Source organism: Gopherus evgoodei, chromosome 9 (assembly GCF_007399415.2).
Source record: "Gopherus evgoodei ecotype Sinaloan lineage chromosome 9, rGopEvg1_v1.p, whole genome shotgun sequence".
NCBI lineage: Eukaryota > Metazoa > Chordata > Testudines > Testudinidae > Gopherus > Gopherus evgoodei.
In genome coordinates this window covers 107,495,592-107,517,447 of record NC_044330.1, presented here as the reverse complement: position 1 = coordinate 107,517,447, position 21,856 = coordinate 107,495,592, and the positions used below count along the sequence as shown (strand labels likewise).

Below are 21,856 nucleotides of genomic sequence, written 5' to 3'. Positions count from 1 at the left end.
CACCAAGTATTAGGGAAGGCAAAATCAGTGGTACTTCTAATGCGCACAGACTGAGGGATTTCCCAAGTACTGGTGTGACTCATTGGTAATGTTATCTAACGCAATGAGTTTGTCAGTGTAAAAGCCCAGAATGAGCCCCTACATCTGTACACGTCAGTTCAAAGACTTGTCACCTTCATTCTCCCTGGGTGTGGAAGGTATGAGAGTCACCACACACCATCTGAGACCTACTCAATCTAGGGCAGTGGTCCCTAAACTGAGGGGTATGCCCCCCTGGGGGGGCCAGAGGAACGTTCCAGGGAGCGTGGTGGGGCCCAGGCCAACCCCCTGGGAAGGAGCACCACCCAGCCCCACTTTGCCCCAACCTCTGTTCTGGCCCTGCCCTGAGCCGCAATTCTGGTCCAGCTCCCAGCCACCAAGTTCTGGCCCAACCTCTGGCTCTGGGCCCACTCCCAGCCACAGCTCCTAACTGTGGCTCCTGGTGGGGGCAGAAGGATCAGGTAAGGAGGGGGGAGCATGACCAAATAAGTTTGGGGACCACTGGTCTAGGGCATTCTTCATAGAAGGGCAGGCTGTGTCTCTCAGCAATGACCTGAAAGCATTGGTTATTTGCACCACTTTTCTCTTTAGAATTTGGAGACAAAAAGACAAATGGATGCTATTTCAGTTATAGATGGGGCTGGTAAGGTTGCCTGACACTTCCCATTAATAGACCTTGTTTTCAGTTGCGTATAACTTTGCCAAACTTTATCTGTTTGGGCAGAAACTTGTGAGAGCACAAGAAGGACCGGCTGTCGGGATGAATCAGAGTTGTGTACTGAAGGAGGCTGTTGCAAAAGTTGGAAGGTGTGTACTTCCTGTAGTACTGGGGCAGGCTGGTTCAGGCCTGCCCAGAACTAATGCATACCATTTCAATTAAGGGGTAAGAACCACTAAGTCCAGGCTACAATTGATTTCTGAGGACAACAAATGAAAAAACAGGAGTGGGAGAGAGGTCAGAGATAAAGAATGAGGGATCCAGAGGGGAACACCAAGCAGAAACCGCCCAAGAGCGCCCACTATTCCTGAAAGGCATGCTGGGAGCTGCTGCCGAGAAGAACTCTGTCCCAAGGTGTGATCGGATAAGGCACAGGAAATAGGTCCCAGAGTCAGAGCTTCCTACTCCTCCTGGAATGATGGATGGCTGTCTTGGTCTCTCAACTTAGTGGGGCCATGGATGGGGTGTGCCAAAATCAGGTGAGGGGATAAGTGCAGCCAGAACTTCAGTAAGAGGCTCTGCAGGTGCTGGAAGACGGGCTACAACCTGATGCACTCTGTGTAGATGTGTGCCAGGATCTACCTCTTGCTGCAAAAGGGAAGGTGTCAGGGGAGTTCGAGAACCTTGGCAGGTACATGCCCGTGCTCATAGGGCTGCTGAGAGTGGGTTGGGGCCCTGGTGAAAACAATTTTTCAGGCCCCCCAGCAAGGGCGAACCAGCTAAACAGGGCTGGGGAAGCTGGACCCCAGACCCCCTTCTGGACTGTTGGGCCCTGGTAATTTGTACCAGCTTCCCCCCACCTCTCGTCAGCCCTGGTGCTCACAGCTCCATGTAGGAGGCGACAACTAATATCCCTTGTGGGCTGTGGGACCAGAGTGGAGTACTGGCTGCTCCTCCAGGTTCCTTGCCCTCCTCAGGTGGCTGCAAGTCCCACCAGTTGGTTATCAGCTGGGACATGAGGGCAAGGAAGTAAATAGAATAGAAGATGATAAGGTGATAAATAACAGCATGGATTTGTCAAGAACAACCTGACGGCTTTCGTTGACAGGGTAACAAGCCTTGTGGATATGGGGAAGCAGTAGATGTGGTATAGTTTGACTGTAGTAAGGCTTCTGATATTGTCTCACATGACCGTCTGATAAACAAACTAGGGAAATACAACCAGGAGTGAGAAGTGGGCACGGAGCACCCTTAAGGAAAGAGAGAGAAACAGGAGGCAAGGCTGCCTTCATCCCCTGCAGCATATGACAGGGGATGAGTGGGTTGGACCGCTTCATGCACTGGCTAAATGACACAGGGTCACCTAGTCCCACCAATTGTAGTCCAGGAGGTCTCCCAGTCTGGTGGTACCAGCCAGGACCAACCTCTGATGCACCATGGGGACTCCACCACCGACACATGGAAATGGGGTATGGAAGGTATGTAGTAAGTGAGGCAGTGCATTGCCGGAAGAGAGAGAATGGTCTTATGGTTAATGCAATTGAATTGTCTTCCTCAAAAGGGGAAAAAGCCTGTTACATTTTAACCAAATTCTACAGTATTTTATCAAGTCTGTTGCATTGTTTTATTGTAGCATAGCAACTATTCATGCAACCCTTATCGGGCAGCCTTAAACTCTGAAATATAGTGGAGCTTGTTGGTATATTACAAAGAAAACACAGCTGGGCTCCACGCCAGGGCATGGAGAAGGCAATGGTCTTGTTTACTGCCTTGGCCAGGGCCTCACTTATATGCTGGGCACTACTGCAACTTTCCTTTGAGGGCTACTGTTCCTGGGTTCACATCAGAAGGCGTTATTTCTACAGTGCAGTAATGAGTTAGAGCCACGTGTTCTCTAGAGAAGAGGTACAAGATAATGATCCGAACCTCATTCGACTACACTAATTCCCAGTGTAACTCCATTGACATCAGTGGTGTTACATTGTATCTTGGTATGGCCCATCTCTCCATTAAAAACAAAGGTGCATCTCCCTTCTGTTCAGATCCCCCGTATACCGTGTGTTAGCTCTGAATGTGCCAGCTTGGTAATGCCACAATACCACCATTCTCATGTTGTTGCAGAATTCCACTTGAAAATAATCCATTCAGCACCTGCAGCTCCTGGGATGAGGAGTGGCTTCTGTGTCTTGCTCAAAGATGCTCTCTACATCTTTGGTCAAGCAGAATGCTACAAGTAAGGTTAATACTCAAACTGTGATAGCAGCCAACATCTACATGTAGTAATCTTCTGTTGAATTGGTTTGAAATTAACATCTAAAGTTCCTATATACTTTCTACTTGCTGTGAGATTACCAGCCAGATACTAACTGCACTGGAGTCTACTCAGTGCCTTTCAGAAGGAAACCACCAGTATTTTCATTTCACTGTGCAAAGACTAATGTTCAGTTACCATTGTGACACTAGTGCTGCACACATGATGATACACACTGCAGTCCCTGCAGGTTGTTTTACTAAATACTGGAAGTGGCTCGGCAGACATTGCTACCTCTAATAAAGCTATTACTCCAGGCCCTCACTGGGATCAGACATTTATTTTATGTTACCAAACAACTCATTTCTAATGACATGCAAAGCCAGGCAGCTAGAAGCCATTAAAACTGTGTCTTCTAGCCACAACCTGCTGTCCCCACTTCCATGTCACGTTGTGGAATGTAGAGAAACACTGACTTTATAACGGTAGCTGCTGTATGTGTTTGGATAGCAAACTTCTTCATGCTTCCCCTGGAGAATATGTCCCCAAAGCTCAAGAGAAGTGTGTGTAAAATCCTAACTCAGGCCCAAGTACTGTTGTCTTACCAATACTGCAGAGTCTTCCTGTCTCCAGGCTCTCTGGACAGACACTTGGGTTTGTCTGCACTTGAATACTTTGTTGTGTCTTTACACATGAATTTACAGGATTATAAATCCTATTACAGACACTAAACAAACCCTGGTTGTTAGTTGTTTCACCCTAAGCTGCTAAAGGCCTGTTGTGTAACATATCAAAACTTGACTCAAAATTCAACTGCAGACAAGCCCTTCTAGAGTTGCATAGGAGTATACTATGACTCTGGTGGGTTCTTACATACCCACATCCAGTGTAAAGCTAACAGTGTTAAAATTCCCCACCTTTTGGAGCCATCATCCAAGGATTATGAAGGTTTTACTATTAATAATTGAGGGAAGAAGTAGAAAAGGCCCTGTGATCCCAGCCAGTCTTTAATAGTTTTAAAGTTAGAATTCTATTCCAAATATAGTATCTAATACATGTCACTTTTCTGGTAGAAATTATCTTGCTTAAGGTGGTACAAGGTTGGAAAACCAGATGACCCCCACCTCCTGCACCATGCGTTGCTCTTGTATAAAACCTGCTAGTAACTCTCCATGGATGAAGAGTTCTGGAGCATGCCAACTTCTGAGAGGGGGAAGGTAACTCCATATACTATCTAGCTCCCCCAAGGATCTCATGGTTCTCAACAAGCATTGCAATATTGCAAAGCTGAACATGAAATGTTACATATTTCAAGGGACCAATTCTGCCTTCATGTGCCCTGTGTAACCCTCTGGGTCAATGGGTTGCAGAAGGTGTAAATGGCTGCTGACAGCTGGAACATCCAAAGTACCATCTTAATATTAGAAACAAGCAACTGCAGAAGCACTGTCAGCAATGATGGCTAGATTCATTCAGATCTTCACTGTATAACAATAACTGCCTCAGCTGCATCCTTTTGCTTTACACGAGTGAGCTCAATATGGCAGTTTAAAAATAATGCCATTAGGGACGGCAGGGCTTGTTTCCGAAGAGCCTGCGTGTCAGAAAAGCAGCAGTCACTTACAGCAGAGAAAGCCTGTCTGCCCAAGCATTCCTCTGACCTTGAGAAAATCTGTTTGCTCAGTGGGGGAGCCCATCAACTGTGCTAAGCAGCAGAGTGAAGTCATCTTTTTTGCATGTTTCATTCTTTATTTTAACATTATCTTGTACTTCTGATTGATCAAGCAAAAGTGACAGTCCCCTCCAATCTGCCATATTGACTTTCGTAATTCGCTGGTTAACTGTTTGCATACGTGAATTATCAGCATGGAGGGTCATGTGTGCCTTTGATTGCTTCACCTTGTTTGGCAACCAGACTTTTTTGTTTTATGCCAAAGAACAGCTCCCAGCTGAGAGCATCTGCAGGGTGTTCACAATCAGCCGATGCCATAATCATCTAGGCTGGTATCCACCGACGCAGGAGATGATGGTGAGAATAAATAATCTCTACAGATTTTATAAAACCTTAGGCCAGTGCTTCCCAAGGTATGAAGCTGGCTTCCTTGAGGAGGCTAAACTAGTTGACACTTCACCTAGAAGTGGGAACTAGCGGCTAGAGTAGGGAACTGGCATCTGGGACTCCTGAGTTCTGTTCTTTGGTCTAGTCTGCTGTGAAACAGGACAAGTGGCTTAATCACTCCATGTCTACATCTGTGTAAATTAGAGGTTATGCTACTTGCCTTCCAGACAGGGGCTTAATGGTGAGGTTTAATGAATCAATGTTTGCAAACCGCTATGGGCTGTTTAGGTGAAATATGATATAAAATGCTAAATATGATTGTTTAGCTTCCCACGGATTTGATCAAACCACAGGCAGATGGCCACATGAGGCGGGGAAAGAACCTTCTGTTCTCAGTATTCTCATGTCCTAAGAATAGCTCAGTAATGAACTCTTAATACTCGGGAGATACTATCTGCTTTGCTTAGCAAGAGGTGGAAATGCCTGACATAGGAACAGGGCCTTCTCTGCACTCTGTGGGCAATAAAACCTACTCTCAAAGTATTTATTTCAATATTTTCCTTGCAGATTATTTACCTGTGTTGCAGTGGCACCCAACAGCCTCCCTAGCCTGGGAGCACATTGTGCTGAATGCCGTACGAACACGTCACCAGAGCTTACAGCCTAACGCAGAGGAGATGGAACGAATGTATGTTGCATGGGGTAGGGGGAAGATGGAAGCCAAGGTGATGGTGAGGAGGTCCTATGGTTTCTTAGGCCAACAACCTGCCTGATTTGATGGCTCTGATAGTTCTCTGTCCTTTTAACCCTCTGCCAATTTACAATTACACAAAATGACCGCTTTCCCAGAGAGACTAAACTAAACATTTGCTCATGACTCCTGTCCTGCAGCCTTCTGCCAGTGCATCTCATGGCAGCCATGGAGCAGAGAGCCACAGCGATAGGTGACCATATTTCCCAAAGAAAAAACAGGACACCTCCAGCCCTCGCCTGAGGCCCCCACCATGAGACTGTTGCCTGTGGCTAGAACCCTGTGGGGGGCCCCCTCTGGAGGCTGCTGGGCCCCTCGCTGGAACCCTGCTGGGGGGGCCCTCAGGAGGCTGCCGAGCCCCTAACTAGAACCCTGCGGGGTGGTGGGAGGGGCTCAGGAGGCTGTCAGCCCCTTGCTGGAACCCTGCCGCTGGGGCGGGGAGGGAGGAATAAACATGGGGAAATAAACTAAAACTAAAATAATTTTACTATTTCCCCATGTTTATTTCCCCCCCCCCCACTGTTCCTCACAACTTTTTGTCAACTGCTGCAAATGGACCATTTTGATTACCACTACAAAAAGTTTTTTTCTCTCCTGCTGGTAATAGCTCACCTTAACTGATCGCTCTCGTTAGAGTATGTATAGTAACACCCATTGTTTCATGTTCTGTCTGTCTATCTATCTATCTACTGTATTTTCCACTGCATGCATCTGATGAAGTGAGCTGTAGCCCATGCTCAAATAAATTTGTTAGGTCTCTAAGGTGGCACAAGTACTCCGGTTCTTTTTGTTCTGTCTGTTATTACTTGAAACCACTTAATATACTTTTTATACTTAATAAAATCACTTTTGTTTATTAATGAACCCAGAGTAAGTGATGAGGGTTTGGATCCTATTGGGAGCTGGGTGTCTGGGTGCTGGAAGTTGAAAACCACTCAGCAGGTTACCTGTTAATTCTGCAGCTTTGGGGGTGTGGACCAAACCCTGGGTCTGTGCTGCAGCAGGCTAGCGTGTCTGGCTCAACAAGGCAGGGTTTTAGAGCCCCAAGCAGGCAGGGAAAATGGGCTCAGAGGTAATTCCAGCACGTCTTTTGACAGTCCCAAGGGGGTCTCTGTGACCAAACCCGTCACAGATCCCTATAGTCCTTATCCAGAAGAGCTGCTGCTAAGATGTGGGCTTGCTAAATTTGCATTGCTATACATCTTATGGGCAGTGTTCCCTCTAATTTTTCCCACTTACGTGCAGAATGAATTTTGTTATGTGAACCAACATGAAGGTGATGAATGACACAAGACCTTCATATTGGTGCACATAACAAAATTCATGTGGTGGGCGTGGGACTGGGGCAGAGGGTTGGGCTGCAGGGATGTGAGAGCTCTGGCTGGGGGTGCGGGCTTTGGAGTGGGGCCAGGGCTGAGGGTTGGGGTGGGAGTGGTGAGGGGGGCTCCAGCTGCGGATGAGGGGCTCAGGGCTGGGGCAGAGGGTTGGGGTGGGGGGGTGAGGGCTCCAGCTGGGGGTGCAGGCACTGGAGTGGGGCTAGGGATGAGGGATTGCGGGTGCAGGAGGGTGCTCTGGCAGGGAGGGAGGGAGGACTCCCCCAGTTGGGTTTGGTTCATGCCAGCTGGGGCTAGGGGCATGGAGCAGAGAGCCACAGCGATAGGGTGACCATATTTCCCAGGTTGGGGGCCAGGCTAGGCTGGCCCCCAATCTGGCCCCCAACCTGGGGGCCAGGCTAGGTTGGGGGCCAGGCTAGGTTGGGGGCCAGGCTAGGCTGGGGCCAGGGGCACCCCTTCCCCGACCACTCCTGGGCTGGTTCTTTGAGCGCCTGCATGGCACTAAATAGGCTGTGGCACAGCCGCACAGCTTACAGGGAACTTAGTTTATGTTGACAGGTTTCATTTATAAAGTTGTGTGTTGTTATGTCTCCAATAGTTGCTATAACCATAAAACAATGTATAAAGCAAGGGAGCCCTGTACACCAAAGGAACAGGAATAGTGCTAGAGCTAACCGATTAAAGAGTCTTCAATTTTAAATGTCTCAATTAGCACAATAAATCTTGGTGAGATAGTCTTTACCTTTCTGCATCATAATAGGAAACTGAGATTTAGTCTCTAACCCTATAAGGAAAATTCTTTCACAGCCTGCTAGGAAGAGGAAGCGGGTCTTTGTGTTACAAAGCAAAAACTTCTAACACTATTTTTTAATAGTGCAGAGAAATAGTTGTGTCATATTAGTGCTGAAATATGTTTCCTCTGGAACACAAACCCCATTCCAGGCACAAAGATGATTAGTTCAGAAGAGATTGGTGGTTTGGTTTGGTTTTTAACAGAAGACAAAGCTTATCCCTGGAGTTGTGCATCTGGATGGCAGGCTGGCAGTACAATCAGCACCAGAGGAGAGGCAGCTAGAAGAACCACTAGCAGGAATAGAACCACTCTGATGTCACTAGGAAATTGTAACATTCAGGAGAAAAGGAAATGCCTGGAGCAGGTGCGCAATACCGTAAGTCCAGCCACCTGCTCCTGTGGGAGGGAACATCCTGTTCTCAGCATCCCCAGCTCTGAATAGGCTGTTGCAGTGGGTGATTGTGTCTTCCTGGCAACTGACAGTGCTGCCGAATAAGCAGCAGAAAGTGCTTCCAGGAAAGGCCCCTGGAATAAGAGGACCCTTTGCCACAGCACCTCTGGCCGGCTCTGGGCGCACACTAATTAAATTAAACAGCAATGACAGCATTACATCTGGCTCTGCCATGACTGCCACTGACAGTAGCACAGTCTTGGCAGCTCCTCTGGCCTTAGGGTCTGACTAGTTTGACAGGAGCAGGACTCCTACAGGGTGTGGCTGGGAGACCTTGCCCCACATCTTGTGCAGCTGCAAGCCCCAGGCGAGAGCCTGGCAGCTGCGCCACAACGCCGTCCAAGACCGACTGGTGACGGCCATCGCCCCGCACCCGGGTGAGATCACAGTCAACCGCACCGTCCCCAACACCAACAGCCTGCTGCTCCCAGATATAGTCGTCACGGACGAGGATCAGAAAAAGATCATCCCCGTCGATGTGACGATCCCGTTCGAGAACAGGACCCCGGCCTTTCGCGAAGCCCAAGCCCGTAAACTCGAAAAATACGCCCCCTTGGCTGACACCCTGCGGACAAAGGGCTATGAGGTCTAACCGACGCCCTGATCATTGGGCCACTGGGTGCCTGGGACCCCTGTAATGAACACGTACTTAAGACCTGTGGGGTGGGCTGTCCCTACACGCGGCTCATGAGACACCTAATGGTCTCGGACACTATTCGATGGTCTAGAGACATTTACACAGAGCACGTCACCGGCCACCGCCAATACCAAGAGTGAGCCGGCGTGACTTCGTGCACCCGCAAAGGGGAAGAGACCTGTTAACCCCCCTGCTGGACTATATCCCCTGAGCCCTGAACCAACCGAACTGAACTCCACCATGTGAGGGTCACCCTATCCCCATTACTCGGTCCGCTTGCTTATACCCACAACTGTCTGTGACTTTTTGTATGAGTGATGTGCCCTCACTGCTTCCTGACTGTATCTTGATTTCACTCACTGTACACCCCGCACTGGGGCATTGCAGACTGTATATGTTATGTGCTGTCCAATACCAAAATACTAGCGTCCCCCTGTACTCTGTATGTTACCCCCGATGACCAATAACTGACGTTTTAAACTCTCTGTACCACCTATTTTTAAACATTTTCTAATAAACTTTTAAATCTGTAAGTACTGGGAGTTTGTTTTCTGCGTCCTGCCCCTGGGAAGCCAAGGAGGCCCCTCTGCAGAGAGGGCTGTGATGCCGGGCTCAGGTGCGGTCTGTGGCTGACACACACACACATGGTTCTCTCTTGGAGTCTTGTCCTTGGGGCTGTCTTTTATTCTCTGGCTGCCCTTCCTGTATGTATGTATCATTTTTGTATATAAAGTTAGGAATATTGACTATACATCTGTACTACAAAAGTGTTTTGCACCTGGGGAATGCCCACCAGACAGAATGCAACCAGTCTGGCGGGCTAGCTGGGAACAAGTCAATGGACCATTAGGGAGAACAATAGGTCTTGAAGATGCTAATCTCCCACCTTCCTGAGAAGCTTTCCTGGGAGTCTACAAACAGCCTTTCTCTCATGGCTGCTTTAACACTGCAGGGTCATGTGATCAAGTCACCTAGTGCTGGACTCCATGATAGAATACTTGTATTTTTCCACTGAGGGAAGGAGGTGGGAACCACACTGGAAAACAAAGGATTCCCACCATATGTAAACCCTATTTAAGGCAGGGAAGTAACATAATTAGGGGTCATTCTTCACTGAATCCCTGCCCAGGATGACTGCTTGTGCATCACCTTGGGCATTTCATGGACATTAATGCAGGCTGGTCCAGAAAGGTGCATGATGCATGCATCTTTCAGAATGGCCTGTTCAGAAAGCTGCAAGCAGGGACTTTTTTCCAAGACTAGAAGATCACCGTAGGGGAAGTCAAAATGCCCATTCTGATCCTGGGAGACCCTGCCTACCTCTTAATGCCGTGACTTATGAAGCCATACACTTGGCACCTTGACAGCAGCAAGGAGCAATTCAACAACAGGCTGAGCAAGTGCAGAATGGCTGTTGTGTGCTTTTGGCTGGTTACAGGCCCGCTGGGGCTGCCTCTATGGAAAGCTGGACCTGGCCGATGATAATAATCCTACACGTATAGCTGCGAGCTGTACGCTCCATAATATTTGTGAAGGGAAGTGGGGCAGGCATGAAGCTGCTCGGTTTGCAGTGCTAGTAGTGCCTAGAGTGTGTCCACTTGGAGCTTCATAATGTTTTAAGAGCTGCTCCGTGGCTTCGTTCTGGGGCACTGCATTCTCCTTTCAGTCCCTCTTCTCGCTGTCCCACCACTCCTTCAATTCCTGTTTCTCAGCGGCTGTGTGCATCATGACCTCACGCAGAAAGTCCTCTTCAGTTCTTCGTGACCACTTTCTAATTCTGCGCAGCCGTTCAGCTGACGATAGCAAAGAGGGAGGCTGAGCTCCCAAGGTCATGTCTGTGAAGCTACAACGCAACATTTTACAGAAGCAGGATTCATTGCAACACACAGACCACTAATTCAATGATTTAAAACACAGCCACTATTCACATACCTGTCACTAACTGGCTGACCCCAGGCAAGCACACGTGAGCCACAAGATCCCCAAAATGGTGAGTAGCCACAGAGGCAGATGAGATCAGTGTTCTAGGACCGTACTGTACACTGGGCACGTGGCTCTTGGAGAGAGCCAGCGCTGTAGGGGGGGGCCTGGTGATCATTCCTGTCCCCACACTTTCCACAGGATGTGATCATTATGGAAGATATCTCGCGCTGAGGGCGAGCAGGGAATCAAAGGAGGGTTTTTTTCAAGACTGCAGCTTCCGCCCTGGCCCCTGTGCGGCTCACCTGTGGGCAGCAATGGTCTCCTCCCTGCAGTGATGGCAGAGTGGCATGGGGAAATTACCCTTAGTGGGGCAAGGAACAAAGCAGTTCTGCCAAAGAATCTGCGGCAGCGGATTGCCCAGTATCTCCACGAGAGTTTCATGGAGTTTTCGAGTCAGATTCCAGTGAAGTGATGGAGAGAGGCCAAAAATCAAAAGTCTAAAAGTTAGAATCAAGAGTCTCATTACTAGGCTGAACAGAATTGACATCAAGCCATCAATCTATTGTGTCTAGTCTTGATTTTGTTTAGGGTTCTTTTCATGCTGCTTCTGTGGATGGGTTACAAACTTGTGCGTGTGAGAGACAGAGATCCCTGTTCCTGACTGGCTAAGAATTGTGCTCATCCTAGGATTTATGTTACCTCATCCTGGTCCCCTTGTTTGTCGTCTCCACCTGTCATGCCTGGTCTCTGAGACGCTTGACTCTTTTGGGCAGGGATTGTCATGGATTGTTTCTTTTTTTACAGCACGCAGTGCAGTGGGGCTCTGATCCCCTGGTAAACCTCTAGGTGCTACCGCAATATTAATTAATTAATAATTAGAATTGCACAGAGGCTTAATTGAGAGTAAGTATTTAAATTAAATGCTAGTTATTTGAGATCAAGGTGCTAAATCCTGTTTAGGTTTAAGAAGTGAAGGGAAGATAAATATTCTCAGCCCCAGTCTCTCGGTGTAATACTAACAGGAGCTGGGGGTAGCTGCACCCCATTACCTGTGGGATGTGATTCTGTGCTTTTGGAGGGGTTTTTATAATGTTGTCGTGTGTTGATGAGAAGATTAGAAACAAAGCCAGGAGCTGCACCAGAGCTGCTGATTGCTCTTCCAAGTGTCAGCAGCACTCTCCCTTCCTGACTTACCAGAGCATGGCCTGAGCAGCGGGCCTGAAGTACCCCTGTGAGTTGGAGCCTGGCTTTCATTGGCCCCGGGAGTGGGAGCCAAGAGAACAATAGCGGTTGTGTGCAGTGGGAGCTATAAAGGACCCTCAGGGCCCAAGACGGCATCCGGGTTCCATTTCTAACATGATTATTCAAGACTTGTAGCTGGATTCTCCTGTCTGCTAAGTCTGTTCTGCTTCACAAAGTGGACATACATTGACCAGAGGTGGCTGGAGACTCTCCCCCTATGGAATGATGGCAGAGGACACTCCATGGTCCCAGTGTAGGGGAGGAGGGTGTCCTGGGGACATGGCAAAGGGGAGTGCTGACGCCTGCTCCACCACTGGCATGAGGCCTTCAGCAGGACTCATGCAGTTCAGAGTCCTTTGCCTTTGCCGTGTTGTGTGTGTACAGTGGCACCTGCTGTGCTCGGGCTCGCACAAACAATCGGATCCCTGGACAAATGTTTGGGCAGCATCCAGACTGGCCTAGAGGACAGTGTTGAATCCTCTCAAGTGGAGAGAAGAGGTTGTTCATGAAAGATTCTGAGATTCTGCCTTGAGCAGAGCCCAGCACTGGGCCCAGGCACCGCTGAGCTCCCACTTCCGAGAACACTGTGGTGTTATTTCTAGGCCACATGCAAACCCCACTGCTCTCAGGGGACATCCTGCCTAAAGAAGTACTGTGGGGTTCCTCCTTCCCTGGACACTTCAAACAGTGATGCCTCCTTCCCAGCACCATTCACCCCCCAGACCCGAGCTACCATAGTGCAGCTGGTTCTGGGAAAGAAACTCCCCCGATATGATTTTAGAGACAGGTTTAATTTCCTACCAAATGGTTTTGATTTGAACCCCAGAGACCTTTTTCCTTTCTTTATGTGAAACTGTTTTCCAAATTCAAAGCCAGTATGACACTATTCTTTCATTTAGAAAAAAAATCTTGGAAAGCTAAGCCGTGTTGAGGGGCAAATACAATATCGGACACCATAACTTTATGTGAACCAAGCGAATGACCATCTGTAATCATCAGAAGGCCATATTCTCATCCTTACTCTGCGTGATTGTTTTCAATGGCACCATAAATAATCACTGCTCCTGATTTCTCAATGTGCTGAGAAACTGCTGAGATGACACTTGTGGAGCAGAGAATTGGACAGTCACAAGCCCTGGTTAGCTGGTAGCACTTCAAAGATGTTCCTTTTGTAATAGAAGGAGCAATACAGCTCATTTAAGCAATAAACTAGCCTCCAGGGCTACTACAATCTGTGCAGATGCCCTTAAACATTTCCCTAAAACAGTTAGCTGCATTTCCATGTGATTGTTTTTGCTGTTGAACTAAATCACTTGTCTGGGGAAACAGCTCTAAATTTGCTAATGCATTTCATTACTGTACTCCTGATGCAGCCTCAAGGGCCATTTATATTGGACTTCCGTGTGATTGTCATAATACTGAAAGTAAAATTTTGGAGGACACTAGATTTAAATTCCTACCCCACAAATACATTCCACGGAAAAACATTTTCCTTTGCTGGTGCTACTGGCTGCCAGGACAGAGGACGAATGACCATCTTGTGCAATATTTGAGCAGGGATACAACCATGAGTAGCCTCCGTCTGTGTTTTCCAAACACAGACCAGGTATGTAAAAATTCAATCCTCGAGCCAACTAGATGGCAAAATAATTCAGGACTGTGACTTCCTCTCCCTTAGTGCTGGGGAGACCTGGTCCTGATTTGGGCCTCTGGGCTCTACAATAATGCAAATAACTAGCAACAGAGTGCGATCTCATCTACACCACTGTATATCTGGAGTAAGTCTGGATTTACTGTGCTGTGAAAGAGATCAGAATCCGACCCTCAGACTTTAGAGTGAAAAACCATATGCTTCCTGGAGATTAAATGTATCCTAGATTGCCGACTGCCTCTACAAAGGTGTGGCTGTAGTTAGACCTTGAGCTGCGAGTAGGTGACAAATGTGGGGTGCAAGGGGCCATTCTTACTGCTGGTCTTCACACAGGAGTTGAGCTGGTTTAACTTGGTTTAAATCCCAAATTAGTTAAACAGGTGCTAACCCTTGTGTGGACCTACTTGTATCAGTATAAAAATGGCTCTCTCAGTTTGGCTTGCCAGGTATAAATTTATAAACCAGGTGTAAATGAGTTTAACAGAGTCCACACACAAAGTTACAGCAGTTAAATTAAACTGGTTTAAAATTGTACCTCTATTTAAACCAGTGCACCTTGTGTGTAGGCCAGGCCCGGGCAGCATGTAAACATACCATTCAGTACTCCAACCACCCGTCAGGATTAGCTGTGTAATCTCTGTGGGCACCTGCGTAAAGACTGTGTTCAGTCCTAGACCCACCGAAGAGCAAGCATGAGTGGGGGCTCATGGTCATGACCACTTAAAGTGCTCAGGGCCGGAGTCTGGCGCTTCAGTGCATCGCTTTCATAGAATTGTAGAAATGTCGGCCGGAATGGGAGCGCAGAACTTCTCAACTCCAGGGATGCAAGAGAGAGAGACCTGCACTGAAGTCATGTTTGACATCCCATCATCACAACATTATTCAAAGGTCTCTACCAAATTCACGGTCCATTTTGGTCAAATTCACGGTCATAGGATTTTAAAAATAATAAATGCCATGATTTCAGCTATTTAAATCTGAAATTTCACGATGGTGTAATTGTGGGGGTCCTGATCAAAAAATGAGTTGTGTATGTGTGTGGGGGGTTCACAAGGTTATTGCGGGGGGGTTGTGGTACTGCTACCCTTATGTCTGTACTGCTGCTGGTGGTGGCGCTGCCTTCAGAGCTGGAGAGCGGTGGCTGCTGGCTGGGAGCCCAGCTCTGAAAGCAGCGTTGCTGCCAGCAGCAGCGCAGAAGTGTGGATGCCATGGTATGGTATTGCCACCCTTACTTCTGCGCTGCCTGACTGGGCCCTCAGTTAGCAGCCGCCACTGTCCGGCCACCCAGCTCTGAAGGCAGCGCAGAAGTAAGGGTGGCAATACTGTGACCCCCTTCAAATAATCTTTAAACCCACCTGCAACTCCCTTTTGGGTCAGGGCCCCCAATTTAAGAAACACTGATCTTCCCTCTAGAAATTTATATAGTATAGGGTAAAAGCACAAAAGACCAGATTTCACAGTTGGGAGACCAGACTTCATGGTCCGTGTTGCTTTTTTCATGGCCATGAATTTGGTAGGGCCCTAATTATTCAGTTTAACAGGAAAAACTGTAGTGATCTGAGCATTTTACAAAGGGAAAATGGTAGCTGCAATTTATGAAGAAAGGGTTGAAGATTGAGCCATCCTTGCCTATAGCACTGAATGACTGGCCTTGTAGCCTTGGGCTCAGTGTGTGAAGTCATGTGCTGTTTGTATCATATGGGCCTAAAAGGTCGACTATATCACAGTGCACAAAAGTCCACTGTGAACTGCTAATTTCCTAGTGGGTAGAAATGACCTGGGAATAGATGGAAGGTGAATGAAAGTTTTAGCTGTCAACTGTATGGACTGACTGCCTGGGAGGCCGGGTGGGCTGGGACCTGGTGTGAATCTCTCTGGATTTCTTCCATGCCATGGAAATAGTCTCTCTTTCTGACAATAAAAATTAAGCACTTTGTTGAGGAAATCGAAGTGGATACTCTGTGATTCTTCTGTACACACCACGGTACATGCAGATAAGGTTACCAGATGACAAAAGACAAACTCCTATAGATCCAAGCAAAATAAGTGAAACATCTCATGTAGGACGAGAGGTAACAAGAACTAATACTTATTATGCATTCTTTCGCAGTGATAGAGCATTCAGAGGAAATGACAGATTCAAGCCTAACCTATCATGTCTGACAGAGAGGTGCTAAGATCTCACTGCTTGTTGGAACGTCTGTCCTAGAGTATTTCGTTTTTCAATTCAGCATTAAACAATGTTAATAAGGCAGCTCTTCTCTTGCAAGAACTGTAGCTCCCATCTACCCCTTGAATAGCAGTTCTTTAGACAGAGACACGGAAAGAAAATTTCAGAGGCAAAACTGGGAAGATGTGTGGCAATACAAAGGAGCGTAAATCATTCTGGAAAGTTGCCAATGCCTTAAATTAAAGAGATTAAAGAACTAAAAGATCCTGATGAGACACTTATTCCCCAGGCACCAGCACAGCATCACAAGGTAGATTATGTTGATTCTTCTGACTTTGAGAAAACATTTGTTCCTAACGATGGAAGTGAAAATTTTTTATTCAGAGATGTCTGTACTCTAACAAGCAACTTACATTATCTCTTGATTGCACTTGTCAGGAAATTAACAAGTTGAAATCATTTAAAGTTATGGGTACCATAGGCTACTCACACAGTCTGGCTATAATCAAGATAATTATTTGTGAAGGAATGGGGTAATCCAATGCCAAATTAGTGCTTTTTAGCTCGGTGGGTTGGTGAATAAGCCCCAGCAGGGTTTCAATTAATACAGATTTTGAAGTTTTCTTTAAAAGAATTATGAGTAATTGCAAAACAACATATTTGCTAGTTTACTCCTTCACACTAGTTAAAACCCCTACAACTAAACATTACCGTGACTGAGTTCTTGCCAGGCCTGGGGTTGGGATCTGCAGGGCTTACATTACATATTACCAGAAACCCGGGGAGATGATTGCTCCCATCGTGTGTCCACAAGGGAATGATGAGTGTGGATTATTAATGGCACTAATTACGCTGTGCTGAGCTCTGATACTGGTGCTACAGGGGCAGAGCAGAGTGCAGGCTGCAGTTACTCTCTTATTAGCGTGGTAGCAGCAGAACAGCGAGGTGTGCCAGCAGTGTACGAACGCTGACAAAGAGACGGAAGATCACGGCAGTGCACAATAAAAGGAGTGAGGACTACCTGTTCCACTCCTTGGATTTGCTGCAGGGGTAGTGATGAAGTCTGGTTGGCAATCGCTGCTTTGAGCTATCATCATACAGCTACAGCACAGGTTTTCTCCTCTCCGTGTCTCGTCATTATGGTACCAAGGAGGCCCTGCTATTAAATGCCGCCTGTGAACTGAACTACTGCCCAACTTATCTGGCCTTCTGCAAAATCATCCGAGTTGCACTGAAGCTGTTAGTTCAGTCAGTGCACCTGGCTAAGGAAGCCCCCTTGTTCTTTCTGAGCTTTCAGCTGTAAAAGTGGGTTGGTTTATTGTGGGAATGGCAGCATTGGTCTGTATGGGAGAGCAAGACTTTTACCTTTGTGCTATTAAGTCAGCAGAGACTGTCTGCTTAAACAGACAAGCCCACATCCCAGAACTTCTCAAGAGCTGGACTCAGGTGTTCTGCTAGAACACTAACGAGGCCAGCTGCAGATGAGGTCTCTGTGATGCCTTTTCCAGGATGTGTGAGAAATATGGGGGCAGACATATAACAGTCCTTCTCTTACAGTGTGTTATACACATATGCTGCACTGCCTTCAATCCATGAATCTCAAAGTGCCTTAGAAACAGTAACGGGGCACTGAGCCAAATTCCAGTCTCATTTATATGCACACAACCCCATTTCAGTCCATGGGGTTTGCATGGGTTATTTTTTATTAATTGAGTCCTATATTAGCCTCTCCATTATCTTCCTAGAATCGATGTCAGGCTGACAGGCCTATAGTTATCTGGGTCATCCCGTTTATTCTTTCACCATATTAGCTTTCTTTCAACCTGCTGGAGCTTCCCCACTCCACCAAGACCTATTGAAAATCTGTCTTTACTGTCCAGAAAGCTCCTCAGCCGGCTCTTTGAAAACTCTTGGATGCAAATTATCTGGATCTGCTGATTTAAAAATGTCTACATTAGTCGTTTCTGATTAACATCCCCCAGAGATACTAGTGGAATAGAAAAAGTGTTATCAACATATGATGAGACTGCATCATCTGTTTCTTCCCCAAACACAGAACAAAAATATTTATTGAATACTTCTGTCTTTTCTGCACTGTTATTGATAATTCTACCACTTCCATTAAGAAATGGACCAATACCATTGTCAGAATTCTTTTTGTTTCTCTATATTTAAAAAAAAACCTTCCTACTGTCCTTAACTCTGCTGGCCATAGATTTCTACTTGTGTACCTTGGCTTCCCTTATCAGTTTTCTGCAATTTCTAACTTCTGATTTATATTCATTATTATTAATGTCCCCTTTCTTCCATTTATTATATATTTATTTTTTAGAGCTGTCTTCACTTCCCTCTCAACCAGGTTAGTTTTTTAACCAGCACAGCCTTTGGCCACAGTTGTGGGTTTTTGGCTTTTTGGACATCTAGTGAGGTGTTCTTAAATGATTTCTAATTATTTACATTTTTTTATTAAATTTGTTCTCCTAGCTGATTTGGCTGATAATTATTTTCAGTTTTGTGAAATTGGCCCTTTTAAAGCACCAAGTATACGTATTACTGGAGGGAGTGTTTCTTTTTCATGATGCTGCACAAGAGGCTGCCAGGAGTTGGTGGCAGGGGTTTCAGAATCTCTTTTGGGGCCAGAGACAATGGAGACAGCACCTTGTCAATATCTTTTAAAGGGTAGGTAAGAGCATAAGAACGGCCAGACTGGGTCAGACCAAAGGTCCATCCAGACCAGTATCCTGTCTACCGACAGTGGCCAATGCCAGGTGCCCCACAGGGAGTGAACCTAACAGGCAATGATCAAGTGATCTCTCTCCTGCCATCCATCTCCACCCTCTGACAAACAGAGGCTAGGGACACCATTCCTTACCCATCCTGGCTAATAGCCATTAATAGACCTAACCTCCATGAATGTATCTAGTTCTCTTTTAAACTCTGTTATAGTCCCAGCCTTCACAACCTCCCCAGGGCAAGGAGTTCCACAGGTTGATTGTGCACTGCATGAAGAAGAACTTCCTTATATTTGTTTTAAACCTGCTGGCCATTAATTTCATTTGGTGCCTCCTAGTTCTTATATTATGGGAACAAGAAAATAACTTTTCCTTATTCACTTTTGCCACACCACTCATGATTTTAAATACTTCTATCACATCCCCCCTTAGTCTCCTCTTTTCCAAGCTGAAAAGTCCTTTTATCTCTTTAATCTCTCCTCATATGGGATCCATTCTAAACCCCTAATCATTTTAGTTGCCCTTATCTGAACCTTTTCCAATACTAGTATATCTTTTTTGAGATGAGAAGACCACATCTGTATGCAGTATTCAGGATGTGGGAGCACCATGGATTTATATAAGGGCAATAAGATATTCTCTGTCTTATTCTCTATCCCTTTTTGAATGATTCCTAACATCCTGTTTACTTTTTTGACTGCCGCTGCACATTGCTTCAGAGAACTATCCACGATGACTCCAAGATCTCTTTCTTGATAAGTTGTAGCTAAATTAGCCCCCATCATATTGGATGTATAATTGGGGTTATTTTTCCCAATGTGCATTACTTTACATTTATCCACACTAAATTTCATTTGCCATTTTGTTGCCCGATCTCTTAGTTTTGTGAGATCTTTTTGAAGTTCTACACAGTCTGCTTTGGTCTTAACTATCTTGAGCAGTTTAGTATCATCTGCAGACTTTGCCATCTCACTGTTTACCCCTTTCTCAAGATCATTTATGAATAAGTTGAATAGGATTGGTCCTAGGACTGACACTTGGGGAACACCACTAGTTACCCCTCTCCATTCTGAGAATTTACCATTAATTCCTATCCTTTGTTCCCTTTTAACCAGTTTTCAGTCCATGAAAGGTCCTTCCCTCTTATCCCATGACAGCTTAATTTACATAAGAGCCTTTGGTGAGGGGACTTGTCAAAGGCTTTCTGGAAATCTAAGTACACTATGTCCACTGGATCCCCCTTGTCCACATGTTTGTTGACCCCTTCAAAGAACTCTACTAGATTAGTAAGACACGATTTCCCTTTACAGAAACCATGTTGACTATTGCTCAACAGTTTATGTTTTTCTCTGTGTCCGACAATTTTATTCTTTACTGTTGTTTCAATTTGCCTGTTACTGACGTTAGATTTACTGGTCTGTAATTGCCAGGATCACCTCTCGAACGTTGTTAAATATTGGTGTTACTTTAGCTAACTTCCAGTCATTGGGTACAGAAGTTGATTTAAAGGACAGGTTACAAACCCTAGTTAATAGTTCCGCAACTTCACATTTGAGTTCTTTCAGAACTCTTGGGTGAATGCCATCTGGTCCCGGTGACTTGTTAATGTGGAGTTTATCAATTAATTCCAAAACCTGCTCTAGTGACACTTCAATCTGTGACAGTTCCTCAGATTTGTCACCTACAAAAGCCGGCTCAGGTTTGGGAATCTCTCTAACATCCTCAGCCATGAAGACTGAAGCAAAGAATCTATTTAGTTTCTCCGCAATGACTTTATCGTCTTTAAGCTCTCCTTTTGTATCTCGATCATCCAGGGACCCACTGGTTGTTTAGCAGGCTTCCTGCTTCTGATGTACTTAAAAAACATTTTTCTATTGCCTTTTGAGTTTGTGGCTAGCCATTCTTCAAACTCCTTTTTGGCTTTTCTTATTACATTTTTACACTTAATTTGGCAGTTTATGCTCCTTTCTATTTACCTCACTAGGATTTGACTTTTAAAAGGTGCCTTTATATCTCTCACTGCTTCTTCTACATGGTGTAAGCCATGGTGGCTCTTTTTTAGTTATTTTACTGTGTTTTTTAATTTGGGGTAGACATTTAAGTTGGGCCTCTATTATGGTGTCTTTGAAAAGTGTCCATGCAGCTTGCAGGGATTTCACTCTAGTCACTATATCTTTTAACTTCTGTTTAACTAACCTCATTTTTGCATGTCTTGGCATTTAGCCACCAATGCCATGAGGTGGTGTGTCTCAGTTTCCCCTTCCACACAGCAGTCTAGATTGGTTATGCTTTCTCTGCTGTGCCAAGCTCTAAGCCTGTCAACAGGTACTAGTTGAGAAGCAGTATTCTCATAGGACTTTCTTGTTACCATTCCCAGTCTGTACCAAAGATTTTTCCAAAAATCATTCATGTGACATATTTTTAAAGTATTTACCACCAGTAGCAAATTCTTTGTCTTAACCCACAGTGTGTGTAGTAAGAGACATAAAATTACCAGCACATTCATGACAGAGAGGCTTCTAAGTATGATTATCATGCCACGTCTTCTGTCTAAACAGATCAAGTGATGTATTAGAGAGTCTTTCTTTGCTCAGTCCTAATTAGAGACTAATTTAGCTGGCAGGTAACGGCTCTGATACAGCTCACCAGAGTAGCTTCCTCACTAAAGCTCTGATCTGTCAGATGAATGGTGAAGTCACAGGCTCTGTAGCCATCAGAGCACACCTGTGTGGAGTCTTCTAGGTTGCAGATCCTTGTCTTGGTTCCATGGGTCTGTGAGATCACTGCAGGAAGTCAATATGCTCATCAATACCTGGGAAACTTCCCCTAGCCGAAAACGCTGGCTCCACCGATTGTCACTATTATTGACTGGATTGTCCCGCATGCTCAGATCCCAGTGCGGGTCTCAGGCGGCATGTCGCCAAGCCCGGCAGAGAAGCTGCTGTACAGCTATATCTAGCTGTTCTGGGTTTCAGGCTGAAGTGAATTGAAGTTTGTGTGGAAAAAAAGAGGCATCCTTGTGGCACCTTAGAGACTAACAGATAAATGTATTTGTTAGTCTCTATGGTGCCACAAGGACTCCTCGTTGTTTTTGCTGATACAGACTAACACGCCTGCCACTGAAACCTGAGGTTTGTGAAAGGAGCCTGATTGTCAGCGCTAGGG

General features: G+C 46.0%; 1 long non-coding RNA gene across 1 annotated transcript; it reads left to right on the top strand.

Annotated features, from left to right (window-relative positions):
• The first annotated feature begins 2,842 nt into the window (after nucleotides 1-2,842).
• On the top strand, nucleotides 2,843-6,198 carry LOC115657951. Its single transcript, XR_004002098.1, has 3 exons — nucleotides 2,843-2,930; nucleotides 4,022-4,977; nucleotides 5,575-6,198. It is a non-coding gene; the product is annotated as an uncharacterized LOC115657951 (long non-coding RNA).
• Nucleotides 6,199-21,856: the final 15,658 nt, after the last annotated feature.